This window comes from Pipistrellus hanaki (assembly GCF_964339955.1).
Source record: "Pipistrellus hanaki genome assembly, chromosome: 8".
Lineage (NCBI taxonomy): Eukaryota > Metazoa > Chordata > Mammalia > Chiroptera > Vespertilionidae > Pipistrellus > Pipistrellus hanaki.
Window position 1 is genome coordinate 29,513,941 of NC_140510.1, and position 6,000 is coordinate 29,519,940.

Below are 6,000 nucleotides of genomic sequence, written 5' to 3' on the forward strand. Positions count from 1 at the left end.
CAGACCACAGGGTTAAAACTGTGCTGGGCTGGGACTGGTTTGGCTCAATGGATAGAGCATCGGCTTGGGGACTGAAAGGTCCCGGGTTCGATTCCCGTCAAGGGCATGTACCTTGGTTGTGGGCACATCCCCAGTAGGGGGTGTGCAAGAGGCAGCTGATCGATGACTCTCTCTCATCGATGTTTCTAACTCTCTATCTCTCTCCCTTCCTCTCTGTACAAAATCAATAAAATATATTAAATTTAAAAAACAAACAAACAAACAAAAAAAAACGTCCTGGGAGTGGGACTGTCCTCTAGTCTGAGAAGCCCCTTGCTCCTTTGATTCCTCTTTCTTGTCTGACTTCAAGTCAAAGGTGCCTTCCTCTTTTGTCAAAATTTCTGTGAATTTTCAGAATATGACGTGCTCACTTTGAGAAAATTAATGGCAAGAAGCACACACTCTCCTTGAAGAATGATGTTTTGTTATAAATAAGGGACCATGATATTAGAAGACAAGTTTTAATTCTTATGCAGAAATAGACATTGCCAATGGCATAATTACCTATATATGAATGAGGAAATACAGTGGGTTCTTGTTATTTGTGTTGGTTGTGTTCTATAAAGTCACTGCAAACAGTGAATTTATAAACACCGAACCATTTTTTTCCCAAGGGAAATGCAGGATTAGGTTTCTGTGAGCCTCTAGCCATAACATTTTCATCAACCAATCAATACAGAACACCGTTTTACATGTGTTTTTATTTAAAGACACCTGATTTAATGCATACTGTTGATTCATTAGTATTGAACTCAAGGGCAACAGCACTATAAGTCATGTTTGAAGCAAGCTTATCTAGTACACTTTTTTCTTTTCTTTTCTGTGAGACCCATCACAGCCTTTTGGCACTTGGCAACACTAGACAGCACTCAGCACTAACTGGAAGGTATGTACGTTATAACAATGTAAATGTAGAACTATTATATTAATATAACTTCAGTTAGAATTGTAACAGTGTTTAATTGGATAAAACATTTTTAAAGTTCAAGTGGAAAGCTGCCTGAATAGCTACACAATTTTGAAAAGTAGGACTGAGCAGGTGAATTTGCTTATTTAATAAATAATCAAAATATAAAATTGTGGTAATAGGTATTGTTTGAACATTACACAGAATATTTATGAGAAATAGATCATATGTCAAATCTTATCATATGTCAAAATTAATACATAACAAAAAGGTTTTCCAAATACATAGACAAAGTCTGGGTGGGTATGCTTATTTTAAAATAAAAGATATTTTTTAACTACATAGAAATCTAAAACTTTTGTGGAGAATCTATTGCCATAAATGAAGACAATAGAACATGTGGTAAGTTTAACTACAAAAATAAATCAACATAGGTGGCAGATTAAGGGTTTATATAAATAAATGATATATAAAATGTTTTAAAAGTTAATTGGAAAATGATGTGCAAACTAATAAAAAGTGAGCAAATAATATGAATAGGTGTTTCACATAACTGCTTATGGATGCTATAGAGATAGCTAGAAGTTAAGCTGTAAATGTAAACTGTACAATGGTAGGGGTGAATTTTTGCTTGTTTTGTTCACTGCTATAGTCCCTGTTGTAGAACAGTACATGGGAATATAATAGGCACTCAATACATATTTCTTAAATAAATGAAAGATAATATATAGTATAAGATTTACCAACTTTGATTAGCTTGGATTATATAAAGTAACAATGAGTTATAGCTTGTATCTATTAAACTGGTTACAATTTTTAATAGTTAAGGCACCTACTAATATGTTAAGAGAAGGAATTTTCAAGCATTGTTTATGAAAATGTGGACTGTTAAAGACAATTTGAAAGAAACCTGGTTCCATTTATTAAAATGCATAGTAATACACATACCTTTTAATTCAGCAACCAAATGCTGACACTCCACCTCCCAGGAAGAGAGGAACCATCTAAAAAGGGCAGACAATCTTACGAATAGATGTATATGTGCATGTGTTTTCTATGGATGTGAAGAATGTTCCTTCATGCTTCAGATGAAACAAAAGCTATCTATGTTGAAAAGAACATAATCTAAATCATCCTTATAAAACAAACCATAAAGAGAACTAGTTTGAAAATCAGAAGAAAAGCAAATTTAAGTATAATAAACAAACAAAAAAATAACTTAAAAACTGGCATTAACATTTTACCTTTTAACAAGGTTTAGTTCTGGAATGTTTTGGATGATAAAACTGCCCCCAAAGCTTTTCATAATGGCATGTTTATTTTTAAAAATTGCATTGAATACAATAAGAGTTATATTTTCCAAACAGGAACAAACATTCACATTTATAAACATAAATAAAACACTATTGCTTAGAAGGTTTAAGCTATAATTTAGAAATCAGAAGAAAAATTAAAGATGAAAATGTGAATTATTTTGGGCATTTTCTACTGTAGCTGGTGAAAACACATATAAAAAAATACCACTAAGCCGAAACCGGTTTGGCTCAGTGGATAGAGCGATGGCCTGCGGAATAAAGGATCCTGGGTTCGATTCTGGTCAAGGGCATGTACCTTGGTTGTGGGCACATCCCCAGTAGGGGGTGTGCAAGAGGCAGCTGATCAATGATTCTCTCTCATCGATGTTTCTAACTATCACTCTCTCTTCCTCTCTGTAAAAAATCAATAAAATATATATATTTAAAAATACCACTAAGTTAACCACATCAACATTTTTAATATGTCCAATACATTTTGGACATTAGACCATGATAGGAAATTTTTCAAAAAATTGCTTCTTTTGGGGTTGAAAAGTTTAATGTTATCTTAGCAAAACCAATGAGCTTATCTACAAAGAATATGCCTGAGATGGATTAAATTGACATCAGACTTCTTAGAAAATTTATACCCAAAATTACACACTTGGTAGGAATAAGAAACTTCAATTAATAAATTGTCTTATTTATTGGCATAGGTTTGTGCTAAAGTTGAAAATACTACTAATGAAAATAGTAGTCAACATTGTAAACAGAATTTTTTTTTTTGCATAACTTGACCTATTCTTGACTGAATGCACTATATGCTATCCTATATTGCTGTCCTATATTGAAACTAGAGCCTAATGAAATGGTGAAGGCATTTTTAAACCATTGGAAAAAACAAATGAGTTCATGTCTCCCCAAGAAAATTCCTTCCTCTGCTCCTCAGTTGAAAGAAAAGATCAAAACTTTCTTTGTAGGTTGAATAATAACCTAAATAAATAAATGATAATTTAACAAAATCTCATGGATATTTCTAAGAAATTCAGATTAATTACAAATGTTTATAATTTTATTTTCTCATTCATTTCTAGTGAAAGCCTGTTGTATTACTTTCCTGTGGCTGCTATAACCAAGTGTCACACACTTGATGACTTAAAACAGAAATTTATTTTATCATAGTCCTCCTGAAGGTCAGAATTCTCAAATCAGTCTTACTGATGACAAAGGGGCTATGGTCCCTCAGGATGCTCTAGGGAAGACTGTCCCTTACCTCTTTCAGTTTCAGGTGGCTGCACGCAATCTTGTTTGTGGCTGCATCACTCCAATTTCTGTCTCCATGGTCACGTTGCCTCCTTCTGTGCATCTAATCTCTCTTTGCCTCTCTCTCACAAGGCAGAACACTTGCTATGGCATTTAGAGTCTGCCCAGATAATCCAAAATAATTTCCCCACCTCATGATCTTTAGATGAATCATAACCACAATGTACTTTTCCCAAATAAGGTAAATATTTACAACTTCCTGGGATTAGGACGTGATATCTTTGGAGCCATCATTTAATCCACTGAGTTTGCCTTTGAAAATTTATTTCACAAAGAAAATTCAGGCTCATTTTTCTATGCTGAGGTCAGTTTTGAGAAATAAAAATAATTTGCTGAACTACATTTCAACATCAGTAAATATTGAATGTAAAAACATTATACAGTGTAGACTTATGAAAATAAAAATTGATTTATTTTTTTCTCAATCAACACTGATAATATGAGTAAAGAAATATACCTAAAAATTGCTGAAATGAAGGGCAAAATGGTACTCCAAATGTAAAACAGTTGAAATACCAGGTTTCCAAAATATCTTTAAGCAATTATCCTAAACATAAAAAGGAACACCATGGATTATTTTCATGTTCAAAATATATTATTTTTGTGAACAGCTCTTTTACATTATGAAACAGAATAAAAAATATTATTCCCAATAAATATTTTAAGGATGAATTGCTTACTACTTATTACAATTTTAATATTAGATCTAAATGGATATCTTGATGCAGCAGAAAATGTCTAAGGTTTCTAGTTGAAAATTAATATAATGACAATGAAGAAAGAAAAATCCAATAGCCATCTGCAAAGAGGCTAGGAAATGGAGGCACACAAAATAGTTGATACCATTAATGTTTTTTTTTTTTTAAAGTTGGTGAGCATAGAATTTATTTAAAAATACATCTAAGAATAGGTAAATAGGTATGATAGAAAGAGAATAGAATATAAGTCTCATAAAAATAAACAGAAATTAAGCGATGGGGAAGAGAATTGGGAGAATGTGTGAGTATGCTATCTAGTAAGGATAAAACAATATTTAAAGTCAGAGCATATAAAACTGTAAAAAACTCCAATTGTTTAATATTGTAATAAGTATACATTTTAATTTTAGATATATTTTAAAAAACAATACCTATTACAGTGAAATAGCATTTTTCAGAAGTGTTGGTATTTCCTTCAGTGTCACATGCTTCTTTTTTGCTTTTAAATTCTAGAAATATTAAGGATAATAACATTTATTTTATTACTTATTTTGTAAAATGATTTTGGTTTATGTATTTATCCATCTTTCCATTTGAGTATATTTCTAAGGAAAATGTTTGGTCTGATTCATCAAAGTTAATTGGTTATTTTCAGATCATGGGGTTTAAGATTTTTATTTTTAGTTCTTAGTTTTGCTTGCAGTAATTGTTTAAAATAAGAACGAATCATTTTTACTTCAAAATCAAGGTCACTATTTTTCAGAAATGGTGACTTCTAAATTTGAAAAGAGTGCACAAATATGTACAAATACATATTAAACAGACATACATGTATGCATAGTAAATGTGTATGTTTTTTACTGATACAAAAGGATTTTTGGAGCATATATGCAAAGTATAGAAGGGTAGCTACAAAATGATCTACTTGGGGATTTTAATGCATTTATATGAGTGTATTTTGTGATTGTGCATTTTATGTGCCTTTATAAGTATTGCAGCTATTTGAAAGACTATCAAAATGTTGAGCAGTTTTCTCTAGATGTTAAATTTATAGGCAAGCAGTATTTTTTTCCCTCATGATTTTTCCAATTTTTAAAATTAACATGAATTTATTGTGCAATTAAAATATTTTTTTTTTTGCAAAAGCGTCAACTTGTATTCCTTGGAGACATTCAGGAAAATATCGAATGTTTTTGAGAAGTAATCAGTTTCCTGCCTACTTTGTACAGAAAAACTTACAGATAAATTAGGTAAATTTACCTGGTTTCCTGGTGTCCTAAAATAATGCTTTTCACAAAAGCAAGGTGAAGCAAAAATTGCAAATCAAATAAACCTATTAGAGCTCTACAGAAAATTTCTACTTTCTTTATGCTTTTCTTATTAGGAAGTGTTTTAGATAATATGAGTAGACAAGGTAATTTTCCTAGCTGTTCAGTGTCAAAAATTTTATGAAATCTCATCAGGCAAACCTATTTGTTCTGCTTTCACTTCTATTGCACTGTGGTTTGCATTATTATTTACTAACTAGATTACACTCTACTGGTCTCTTAAACTACCTCCCAGCTTTTTTCATGTGAAGATTTATTTTTTTGTCAAATGCTAGCAATTCATTCATTCGATTTCTGTGTAGAGGATGAATAGCTACTAGCAATCTGGAAGCCACAGGAGAATGTCAAAGATTTTTCTTAATCTGTTTTTACAAATGATTATAATAGCTGAGAAATAGTCAAGGACAGGA

The 6,000-nt window shown here is 31.4% G+C and overlaps 1 long non-coding RNA gene across 1 annotated transcript in view; it reads right to left on the reverse strand.

Moving 5' to 3' along the window:
* Positions 1–3,642, reverse strand: part of LOC311626597 — a 92,889-nt gene extending 89,247 nt beyond the window's left edge. The window contains exons 1-2 of the long non-coding RNA XR_014795730.1: positions 3,515–3,642; positions 1,895–2,050 (exon numbers count right to left, since the gene is read on the reverse strand). This is a non-coding gene — a long non-coding RNA (uncharacterized lncRNA). The remainder of the gene's footprint in view (positions 1–1,894; positions 2,051–3,514) is intronic.
* Between the last annotated feature and the right edge of the window lie 2,358 nt (positions 3,643–6,000).